This window comes from Myotis yumanensis, unplaced genomic scaffold (assembly GCF_028538775.1).
Source record: "Myotis yumanensis isolate MYYU_CA2020_CCGP unplaced genomic scaffold, mMyoYum1.0.hap1 SCAF_8, whole genome shotgun sequence".
In the NCBI taxonomy this organism is placed as follows: Eukaryota; Metazoa; Chordata; class Mammalia; order Chiroptera; family Vespertilionidae; genus Myotis; species Myotis yumanensis.
In genome coordinates, this window is record NW_027223759.1 from 81,461,070 (window position 1) to 81,474,170 (window position 13,101).

Genomic DNA, 13,101 nt, shown 5'->3' on the forward strand with positions numbered 1-13,101 from the left:
TAGTAAAATCCCTTGCTCTGGCATTATGCCAGTTACATTCCAAAATTATTCCTAGAGGCATTTAAAACATTGTGTTGATCAAAGCAACGGGCTTGTAAACATGAGCAGATCACCTGGTCTTCAAACACTGCAAATCCAGAAAGCACGCTGTGATATTTAAAAGCTTCTCTGACATCCACAATCCTATTTACAATTCGACTTAGGAAAATTGCATTCCTTACAATTTTCTATCACTATAGGCAATAGATTTTATTGACAACTGATCAGATCTACACTCATTTTATTTGGCAATATTTCAGCAATTTTGGAAGAGAGAGGCTGCAAATTCAAAAATCTTTTCTCTCATCAGAGGCAAGGTAGGCAGGTTTTTTAAAAGGATTTATAAGTCATATCAAAGAACAATTTTTATTATTTCTCTATTAGACTTTCAATCAAATTTAAGATAGTCTGATATTAGCATGACAGGCTTTTGATACAGCATCCTGATTACAAGGAGTGTCTGTGCTGATGACTACATCTGTTCTTTTCTATCAAGCCTAGCACCATTTTAAATCATTGGCATGATTGCAGCTTGCAAATACAGAATTTCATACTGCCAATCTACATAATAAAAGACTAAGTGACCATTACCATGGAATGACCAGAATGACCAGTAGCTATGATGTGCACTGAACACCAAGGGGCAGACGCTCAATGCAGGAGCTGCCCCCTGGTGGTCAGTGCGCTCCCACAGGGGGAGTGCCACTCAGCCAGAAGCTGGGCTCATGGATGGTGAGTGCAGCAGCGGTGGCGGTAGCAGGAGCCTCTCCCACCTCTGCAGCAGCGCTAAGGAGCAGTGAGCCGAGCTATAAGGAGCAGCAAGCAGGCAGGCAGTAAGGAGAGAGCGATCCTGGACTGCGAAGTGATGTCCCGGATTCTGAGAGGGCACAGGCTGGGCTGAGGGAACGCCCCCCCCCCCCCCCTCCAGTGCAAGAATTTTGAAGAATTTTGTGCTCCAGGCTTCTAGTAGCATCATAGAAAAGGAGCACACATTTGTTCAATGTCTAGGCTTTTTATCACATTATCTCAACTACTCTTCAAAGCAACCGTGTGAATGGATGAATGGAAGGTGGTGTTCTTTGGTGAAGAAATCAAGATCCAGAGAGGTCAAATAATGTTCCAACAGGTTCACACAGTGTATAAATGACAGAATCAGGATTTGAACACAGACCGTGATGACCTCAAAGTCCATGCACACATCTCTGATTACAATCTATGATTATTTTAGCTGGTGAATTCCTAAGGTTCATTGTGCTCATCTTCAGGTTAGATTTAACATTCAAGTCCTTTGCTTTTCTGTGTCACCATACAGTATGCATCTGGCTTCAAGTAACTAAATAAATGTAAGCTTAAAAGTGTTTTAAATACTAGTGACCCATATGTGGGCAGCTTGGCCATTACTCAGAGTTTACCAGAAACACAGACTCTCAGGTGCCACTCAAACCTCCTAAGTCAGAAACTGAATGGTAACAAGGTGCCTAAATGGTTTGTATGCAGAACGCACTTTAAGAAGCTCTGGCTTACATGACAAGAGCCTTCATTTACTCACATTAAAAAGAGTGAAACTTGGGTGCTTCTAGGGGTGGCTAACAGATCAATGGGGGAATCAAATTCCAAGCTCCTCCTACCTTTACTCTTTTCTACCTTCAGTCTGTTATTTGTCCCCTTCAATTGGCTCCCAGATAACTGCAGGTGCCTCAGGAAATATGTCCTTTCACAGCGATGTCCACGTATAGAGAGGCAACCTATTTCTTTTTATCAAGAAAGAACATTTTCTCCACATGTCTTCACAATTCCCATCAAGTCCCTTTGTCCAGGCTTTCATTGAAAACTCCTAGCCTGAATATAAAGGAGACTGTGAAGTCACGCAGCTGAAATCGCCACCCTTCTTAGTGAGGATGAGACAAGTAAGACTGGTAGGAAAGTGGATGCATGCCCTGGAGAGACTGGGATACCCAAACCCGGGCAATAGGAGCCTTCCTGCTGGCATTGCGGCTCAATGCACAGCTCAAAGCAGTGAATAGTGAGGGCTGGGGGTTTTACACTGACCCTTCTTTCAATGGTGTCTAAAGTTTCCTTCCCAGAGGACCCTAAGCATCTGACACACCCTCCGTTCCTAAGACTTAGTACACTCCCACCTCGCTGATATTTTCTCTTTTTACCTCCCCTCTTCATCCTTGACACACTTTCCACTGCAGGCCAGCAGTGCTGAAATGTGATTGCTCTGTTAACGGTCCCACTTTGCAGGCTTTAGTTGTTATCACCCAATTTATAAGGGTTTGATTATCTGTGTATGGCCCAGATTGCTAGTCACACGACAAATTCTCCTGATTGATGGGTTGCGGAAGGCCTATTCCAAGGGGAAAAGAAAGGCCTGCTGACGAAACACGGTGACAGAGCCTCCCCTGTCATATGCACTTCTAATGGGGGTAGTTCTCATGACACTCCACCCTCTAGCCCTTCAGGACAGCATGTGTGACTTTTAATGATCTGGATGGTGTAATTAGATTTTGAGCCTTTGGGGAGAACAAATTGTCAAGTTTCTTGCCAAGACAAATGGAAAATTGCAACTTCACAGTTGGCTTCAAATTATGTAATAAATCAAAGATATGTTGTGCTTTCTATGCGCCAGGTACTGTGCAGTTTGATACAGCATCAGAATCTTTTTTTTTTTAACACTTAAGCTAATTGACACATCTAATGTATAAATGGATATTTTAGTGTAAATGTTATCACTGAGTCATTATTTTCTAAAATATGCTGGCATATTCAAGCATGTTTAAATTTTCGTGGAGTCTCCCCATATTGCTTATGCTATTTCCTTGGTTACATCCCCATTGAATAAATAGTCCCCAATGAATGTACTTGTTTTGTCCAAGTGGCAAGGCCTCTATGGCCTACTGTCACACTGAGCAGTTGGTTTGTATGCAGCTTCCTGTCCCACTCTCAATTGTAGGGAAATTTATAGTAAATCCCTGCTATTTTCTGACAATTATTTCTCATCCAAATCACCCCTGGCAAAGGGACACTGATTTGAAAAATTTAGTTTAGTTTTCCTATTTTGTGGTGTTTTAGCATTGTTTTAGCTGAAGGAAAGAATTCACATCCTATTGAAATATTCCATAGAATAGAAAATAAATAAAATGACCTCCTGCCCCTAGCTTACCACCTGACTTCTGCACTCAGTTTTGTCTCTACTCAGCTTAGACCCCAAAGTAGTCTTTTTCTTTGTGTTTCACTAGCCTTCCTTTCAGTGTGCTATCCTCGTTCCCTCGGCCTAGGAAACCACGCCACTGGCATGCTTTTGTTTTGTCCCCAAGTTGAAACGTGTTAGTGAAGGGAGTGAAAAGTTGCTGTACAAAATTATATATTTTTTAACTTCATCTGTACAATGCATGGAAATTTTCTTAATTTTATCCTTATTAATTTTTTATCAAGTTCTAATATATCTCTTAGGTTTCTTTTTAATTCTCCTTAAACCCCAAATTCTTTTCCATTTTTTTTTGTCATCTTATATAATAAAACCCTAATATGCAAATTGACTGGATGGCAGAACAACTGGTCACTATGATGCTCATTGACCACCAGGGGGCAGATGCTCAATGTAGGAGCAGCCCCCTGGTGGTCAGTGTGCTCCCACAGGGGGAGTGCTGCTCAGCCAGAAGCTGAGCTCATGGCAGGAGAGCGCAGCAGCAGTGACGGGAGCCTCTCCCACCTCCACTGCAGGCAGACACTAAGGAGCAAAGGGTCCTGGATTGTGAGATCCCTGGACTGAGTGAGGATCCGGCCTAAGCTGGCAGGTGGACATCCTTGAGGTGTTCCAGACTATGAGAGGGCGCAGTCCAGGCTGAGGGACCTCCCCCTCCAGTGCACAAATTTCGTGCACGGGGTCTCTAGTTGTATATAATACCCCAATAACTACTCTTTTTAATATGTGTAATTTACATTATATCCTAACCTGTTTGTAATTTGCCAGGAAATAAGAAGCTAATAGTAATAATTATTATTTTAATAATATCTAAAACTAACTATTTGCTTAATTTGTACCTGGAACTAGGATAACTTTATTAATAGACTTATTTATTTCACTTTAAAATATATATATATATTTTTATTGATATCAGAGGGGATGGGGGGAGAGAGAGAGAGAAACATCAATGATGAGAGAGAATCATTGATTGGCTGCCTCCTGCATGTCCCCCACTGGGGACAGAGCCCACAATCCAGGCATGTGCCCTTGACCAGAATCAAAGCCAGGACACTTCATTCCACAGGCTGACACTCCACCCACTGAACCAAACCAGCCAAGTCTATTTTTTGCACTTTTAAAGCATATGCAGAAATTAAGTACAATCAATATCTAAATATTTACATGAGGAAATTGTAAGCTTTGGAAAGTTAGGTGAGTTACTGAAAGTCAATGGATTGATCGCATTAAGATACAGTGGGGCCTTGACTTACGAGTGTCCTGACTAATGAGTTTTTTGAGATACGAGCTTTGAGTTGCGAGCTAAAATTCGGGTTATGAGCCAGCTTCAGATACTCCACCGCTAGTTGGCACAATGAACGTCACGGTGAACGCCACAACATCAGCCCAGCATCACGTGTCTCACTCGTTCACTTTAAGATTTGACATACGAGTAATTTGAGTTATGAGCTCCTTCACGGAACGAATTAAACTTGTAAGTCAAGGCCCCACTGTATACTAGTTGGTGCAATAAGAGAAAAAATAAATTTCAGTATTTTAAATAAGTAAAACTTTATTTCTCACTCCCATGATGTGATATGTGGGCAGGTAAGATTTGACTCTCACCTGCTAACAGTAACACATGACTCCATGCTGTAACCTCAAGGGAAGAGAAGATTGAATGAGACCCACAATACCAGCTTTCAATCACCATCTCTCAAAAATGACACTCATTGCATCTGCTTGGAACTCATTTTCTTTGCACACTTCTTGGTATCCCAACCTCACAGCAAAGAGATTGAAAAATGCAGGGGAACAGATGGAGAATATAGGGAGCACTGGCCATCACTGCAGCCCACCATTCTGGACATCAGTCATTTCTTTTGGCTCCTTTGATTCCTCCACACGCAGGACAAATTGACCCCACCTCAGGAGACACATGCCCAGTCCCTTCCAGCTCAAAACCCAGGATTTCTGTAGGTTGTGCAAAGGTCTTTACAGTAAGCCTATCTAAGTCTCCTTTTGGTCTGAAGACACTGGAAATATAAAATGATTAGTATTTTTTTTTGCTCTCCATAGAAAGTGGAACAATAATGGGATAACCAAAATAAATAGTCCCATCTGAATGAAGAAAGGATGGATAGGGATGCTTTTAGGAGTAACACAGCCTTCCTACCCGGTCTCTTGCCTTATACCCAAATAACTTAAGTCTTAAACGATCAAATGCTGGTTAAGATAGACTCATATTTTTAATATTAAAAAATGAGTAGGTTTCTTATGCATTTCGTTCCAAAGAGGTCTACAGGCAGTAACTACACCTAAATTATTTTAAAAGCATAATTTAAGAATATACACAATCTTTTGAGAGATAGGGTATGAGAGCTTCTTTCCTTAACACTCACAATATCGGTGGCTAATTTAAGACCATCTGTAGCAATAGATGACCACACCCTTTATTTGATCTTCACCTTCACTCGAAAGGAAGATTTCGCTAAGCCTTTGTGGTTCTGACCCTAATTTAATCAAGTATAATATCTAGATGCTTTCTAGATTGTCTTCTTAAATTTGTTTGTAATGAGCTACAGTTCACATAATCATACAATTCACTTTATTAAAGTGTACAATTCAGAAGTTTTTAGTATATTCCAAAAGTTATGCAAACATTACCACTATTTTCAGAATATTTCCACCATTTTGGAAAGAAACATTAAAACTTTCTGCAGTCACCCTCCATGCCTCTTTTTCCCTAGACCCTGAAAACTACTAATTTACTTTATTTTTCTATGGATTTGCCTATTCTGGAATTTTAATATAAATGGAATCATACAAAATATGGACATTAGTGGTTTCTTCCACTTAGTGTACTGTTTTCAAGGTTGATCCATATTTAGCATGTATCAATACTTCATTTTTTTGTGCAGAATTTTATTTCATTTCATTATTTTTTCCATCACCAGTTATCCCCCATGGACTTTTAAAAGTAATTACAATTTTCCACAAAGGGTATTAAAATACTCTTTCCAACTACATCTCTGTGTGATACTAGATATTTTTATTTTTATTATTTTTTATTTATTGTCTAAAGTTTTACATATGTCTCCTTTTTCCCTGATTGCTCCCCCATCCCCAGCCATTCCCACCCCAGGCAAGCACCCACTGCCTCATAGCCTGTGTCCATTGGTTATGCTAATATGCGATACTTCGTTCTTTTGCTGAATTTCATCCTATTATCTGGATATAGCACATTTTTTTATTCGCTCAGTGGACATTTGGTGTTTTGTCATTTTGAGACTAGTTATGAATATGATGCTATAAATATTCATGTAAAAATTTTTGTGTGGATAGGTTTTCAACTCTCCTCTTATGTACCTAGGAGGAGTTTCTTGGATGTATATGAACCCTGTTTAACTTTTAAGGAACTGCCAGACTGTTTTCCAAAATGACAGCATAATTTTAAATTTCTACCAGCAATGTCAAATGGTTCTAATTTTTCACATTCTCACAACGCTTGATATATTCCATATTTCTTTTATTATAACCATTCTTTTGGATGTGAATTTTTTCATGCTTTTTATTTTCTTTTTCCTAATAAACAATAATGTTGTGAATCTTTTCATTTACTTATTTGTTATTTGTATGTATATCTTTAGGAAAATATTGAATCAAAATCTTTGCCTCTTTTTAATTGGGTTGTCCTTTTTAATATTCTAGATATTAATCTCTTATCAGACATATAATTTATAAACATTTTTCTTTATGTGTATCTTTTCATAGAAGTCATATGTGAGTTTGTCTCTTTGTGCTCTAACAAACTTTTTATAACTCTTAGCTTGATCCCTTTGTTCATTAAATGTTCCAAAGTTTTATATCTTGTATCTCATCATTCACAGTCAATTTAAAAATTTCTATAAAGAAATATTATCGCCTCTAAATATTTTCTTACAGTTCATGCAAAAAAAGTATGGCATGTGACTCAGTTTTCTCTTTAATTTTTTTCAAAATAATTGATTTGCTATCATTCTCCAAGTTTACTGAGGAATTAATTTAGGTTTAAAGTTGTTATGAACTTTACAAATTTAAACATACTTTGTGGGTTTTGATCCATTGAAGTAATTAAACCAACTGATGCTGAAAGCATGCTTTTGTTATACAGTGGGACCCTCTTTAAGTTGGTCCCTGAGTTCTTTTGGCATAATCCATGCACCCTGTGGCAACTCTTTTCTTTGTGGTGTGATGAAATATTCTGTGTTTTACTTGTATCACTTTCTCCAGACTTGGAGCTTTGGTTACTTAGAGTACGAAATTATATTTATGCATTATAATTTGAGTAACAGAAGTTTTCATTGTTACTGATTGGGTTGATCATTGTTTCTAAGCTCTTTCAATGGGCAGAGCTAAAAATTATAATTTAAAATAAAATTTAAATATGTCCTCAGTTCAGTACTCATTTGAATTCTTAATGAATCTAAATAATTATTAATCTATTCCAATCCATAATTCAACATTACAATCTCAGGGAAAACATGCCCACCTTGCCACTAATAACAAGATTAGTAAATCATTTTATGTAATTCGTGTTTTTTTCAATCCTTATAGTATAATAACACATTACTGCATTTAAAAATCACTTGGAACAAAAGCTTTCAATATAATTAAGCTTTATACTCAATATAAAGTTAGAAATATTGGTTTTACACTTTTTAATATTTAAGCTCTGCTTATTATTCTCAATTGTATTGATCAGTAATCTAAAATACTTACATGATTCAAAGTTAAAGATATAAAAAAGAAATATAAATTATATCCTATTCCCCTTTCCTCAACTTATTCTTCCCCCATACATAACACTTAAAAATTCAGTTTATGTATTCATTTTAAACCATATGATTTGACAATGTACATAGATTAGTACTCTAGCTTCCTAAATAAACAGTGTTACATTTAAAACATTTCTCCACCTATTTTATTTTTTTTACTCAAAAATAAATCCTGGAGATCACTTCATAGGATTATCAGGATGTATTTCTCACGTTTTTCCTGGTGCCTATTACAAAAATATGATAGAGATAAAACTCCTATTTTGAAGCATTGTATTAAATTTATAAATTATCTTCAGAAGTAATATCTTTATAATGTTGAGCCTCCCTATGAAATAACACAGCATGTCTTTGGATTTATGTTTCATTCAGAAGTGTTTTGTAATTTATCTTATATGGATTTGCATATCTTATTTAAACCTAGATATTTTTATTTTTGTTCTTTTTTATTTTTATACTAAATCAGTTCCCCTCTTTTTTATAACTAATTTTTCTTTGTATACACAAAGGCTATTGATTTTTTATGTCATTTTATGAATTGGCTTTTTTACAAAATATATTTAGTTTTTAGGACAGGTTTTTTTTTTAATTCCTTTAGGAAGTTATCAGATATAAAATATCATACACAGTAAAGGTATTTTTACTTCTTTCCTTTACTTGTGATTAAATATTCTGAATATTATTCCATGAAACCTGGCTTTATATATTTTTTTTTAATTTAGATAATTTAAACCCTAGAAGGAGGTATAAAAAGAGATAGAATATGAATGAGTTGAAAGTAGCCTGCCTTTGTTCATCAGTTTATGTTGTTCATTATATTCCACAAATGATCCAGAGACAGAGAAGCATCGATCAGACCTTCAAACCTGAGAGGGAAGGTAGAGGAGGGTGGAGGTAAGGGGGAGAGATCAACCAAAGGACGTGTATGCATGCATATAAGCCTAACCAATGGACACAGACACCAGGGGGGTGGGGCATGAGTAGGGAGGTAGGGGGGCAATGGGGCGATAAGGACACATATGTAATACCTTAATCAATAAAGAAAAAGGGAAAAAAAGAAAGAAAGTAGCCTGACTTGTTATCTATAAATGAGTATTTTTCTTTATTGTTAGTGAAATAAAATTATCAAACTTTGCCTCTTCAACAGATTTTCATATGCAAGCAGAACTTGTTTGAAAAAGAAATAGTATTATTCAAACAGACTTTATAAAAGAACTACTCAATTTGCATCATTAATCTTAAATTGTGAGAGCGTATTTTCCCCAGAGCTCAAAAGGAAGCTTAAATATGCAAATATAATCTGTGATATCCTTGAGTAAATATATCATTGCTATACATTTTTGCACCCCTGGAACTTAGCAGAACTAGACATTCAGAAGATACTCTGAAAAGATGTTTTGATTTACTGAAATGAAAGACCTACTTGAATTAGTAAAGACTACATTCAAACACATATAGAGAAAAAATAATTTATAACTTTAAGTGCAGTTGAACATTTAAAGTGGAACAAAATTAGTGATTTGCCAGAATATAGTTTTATCTCACCTGTTAAAAATGTCATTGGAAATGGCAGTTGACAAATTGATTGACTATAAGTAAACAAAATAACCTCCCAACTTCCCCAATTTCCAATGAAACACTTTAGTCTGACAAATACGATATGTGAGCAATCTTTCTTTCAAAAAATGTATCAGTAAAAGTGCAGAATTTATATAAACAGAACAAGTGTCAAAGACAATCATTTAACTCCAAGTTTTATGAACATGATAGATTTTTGTATTTATTTCTAAGATATTAATTTCTATAGGATCTCAATACATTTTACTTGTTTATGTATTTTATTGCCATATGCTGAGTATTTCTAGTGGTCAGGGAAATTATATGACCTGAATGAATAGGCCTGATTCTCCTTAAATCAGTAGTTAAGGTTAGCCATACATGAACTAAGAGAAAAGGAGAATGCATTCCCACTAGAAAACAACACTATACACACCGAAAGAAGTGGAAAGGGATGGTAAGCAATTATGATCACCAGTGTTAAAAATACTCTTGGTATAGTATCTTCATTTTTGCCATTAATAGTCAAGGAATTGTCTTATTAACAGTTAGGGGAGAAATGGAATTATAAGAAAAGAAAAAAAAAGGAAAGTTCAAATTTCTGCTTATATGATTTTCTCAATTCATATCCCTTAAACCTAGACTTTAACCCTGTCCTTAACTTTGCCTTTTGATAAGTCACAGGTATATTTTAATTAAACATGTTTTCATCTTTTCCAATACTTGGCCTTGTGGCTTCGTATTATCAGTGTACATGTTATAACAATCAGATTGTCTATTTGCAAAGGGAAGAATACCTGGTAATGTATGCTGGCGGAGAATCAATTGTAGAAACACATTACCTTAATATCTAAGGAAATAATATCACACCTTGTGAAAGTGCCTCATAAACAGACATCTGTTCCTCATACATCTCTCTTCCAGGTTAATAGGTCTGAGTATGAAGTCTTGATAAAGTTTGATAATGTATTTGTGTCCTTCCGTGATGTTAATTTTTCTGTAAGTATAAAATGTAGTTAGCAAGTAGGCTTGTGGGGACTATCCAACTACTAATCCCAGCTTTCCTACGGTCTACACATGGATATATCTGTGTGCTTGTCACTTTCACAGTGGTATTCCAGACTCTTCATATGAAAATATGATAATAACTCCCCTATCTTTATGACATAATTGTTATCAGAATAGAATATTGTGACCACTCATTGAAGAATTACAAAATACTATGCAAATGCAAGGTTGCACTTTATTATTCTTGCTATTATTTTATAAAATTGCATCACATATGTTTACATATGATAATACATACCTGTCTCCTACAATCTTAATAGTCATAAATTTCATTCCACAGTGAACTTTTATATGCCAACTGCTGATTTAGCAGATTTACTGGGATGTCTGATGAGCCTCTCACATTTAAAATGCCCAAAGCAACATTTGGTTCTGTCCCTTGATCTTTTTCTACTCCTATCTTTTCTCTTAGAGTAAAGTGACTTGCAAATCACCAGTTGTTCAGGTTAAAAATCTGTCATTCATCTTCTGTTTTTCTCTTTGTAATTTCTCATTTATTTTATCAACAGGATCCCTAAATATATCTACAACATATTGACTTTTCATCACGTTCACTCTGAACCACATTAAGGCCTTTCTTCTGCCACGTTTACCCTCCTGACAGGCCACGTCTCGGGACATCAGGTCCTGTGATTTTGTCTTGATTTTCATATTTTGCATCAGTGGATACCAAATCTAAGTCAGCTAGTGAGATATTTGGGCCAGGAATTAAATTAAGAGGTATCTGAAACAAAAATTCTTAATAAGAATATTCTATGTTTGATTATGACAGACTAGGCTAACATAAACAGGGATTCGTGAGTTTTACTGTAAAAGTGACAGCAAGCAAGTCGTGAATAGAGACAACAGAATCTAGGCAACTCCATAGGGGAGAAATGACAAAATAAGAAGCTGTGGAGCAAGAGAAGTGTGTGTGTGTGTGTGTGTGTGTGTGCATGTGTGTAAAATATATGAGTACATATGACTGTTAAGAGATTCAAAGAGAACCTAAGTTTAGACTCTACACCCCTGGGAATGAGGATAGCTGGAGTTAGTACTGTGACCTGAATGAGTTTCCAGTTTAAGAGACTTGCTTATCCTTCTTGTAAAACTTTGCCATGTCTATTCTCTCTTTCTTAAAATAAAACACCATTAACGGAAGCAAGCATGTCTAGTCTATGTGGCTTGCAGTTTGAAAAAAATAGAAGAATACCATCTGAAATAGTTATTGGAATTAATTTTCAAGTAATAGGTCCTCAGAGAGCCTTGGAGATTATGGAACCGGCAATGGTCCAAACATGGAGGTGGTAGCAGGTCCCACAGCTCACAGTGGGTCGGTGAGTTGATGGTAAAACTATCACCTTTCTGTATCCTCATACATAAAAGATGTCTCTATGGAAAGCAGAGCTTTGGTTGCTGCTTTGAAATCTTGTCAGTGTGCTCAGTGAAGAAGGCACCGTAGAAGTAAAGGTTTACCTCTCATGCCTCTAAAATGACGACATTAGGAAAAACACAAGACAAAGGAGGGAAAACAACTTAGTGTGGCCATATCAACTTATTTTGTTATGTTTTCTCCTTAAACATAACAAAAAGGCTGCTCTGAAATATCATAAAACTGCGTCCTGAGATATGTACAGTGCATTTTAAAGAAAAACTGAAGTCTGTAGGTAATACAGTTTCATGGCGAAGATAAGGACCCAAATAGTCAAAGGTGTGGCACAGACATTTGAATGTGATTATTTGAGAAGAACTGAAAGTGCCTGAGGAGTTGGAGAATCCCAACCCTCCCAAACCACACAAATCAGCTCAGACTCCATCCTTGCAAGTAGAGCGAATGCCATTAAGAATGCCCTGTGGACCTGGGAACAAGACCAAAAAGTCACGTTAACAAAGAAAGAAATGGATCTTGAGGATTTTATAGTATCTTCTAAAGGAAACCAGGAAAGAATGAAGCAAATGTGAATTATAAGGGCTTCTGATGAAATAGCTCAGCAAATAGGTCACTATGGCACAGAGAGCGTTGGTTGCTTGCTTGCTGGTGACAGCTCATGGGGAGATGACACATGATGTGAGAGGCACTCCACAGCTTTAGTGCCTTCTTGGATTAACGGATAAAAACTTAAACCTGGTGGTGGCCCGTGCTGCCCAGCATTGAAGAAACAAGACCAACGGCAGGAGGAAAGTGAGACTGCATCGACTCAACGCATCTGGCTCATTCCTGCTTTCAAGTCCCAGTCATAATACAAAATAATTGTGTGCACTGCCAGGTTTAAAATATCCTTTCTCTGATTTTTTTCCTTTTTATTGAATTTATTGTGGTGCTATATTTTCTGATATTTCCATCTGAGCAAAAAAAAAAAAAAAAAAAAATGCTGAGAAAACAAAACCAAAAACTGAAATAATGATATCAAGAATGGGAGCCTATAAGGCATATGTTTTATTAGGTTTGAATAT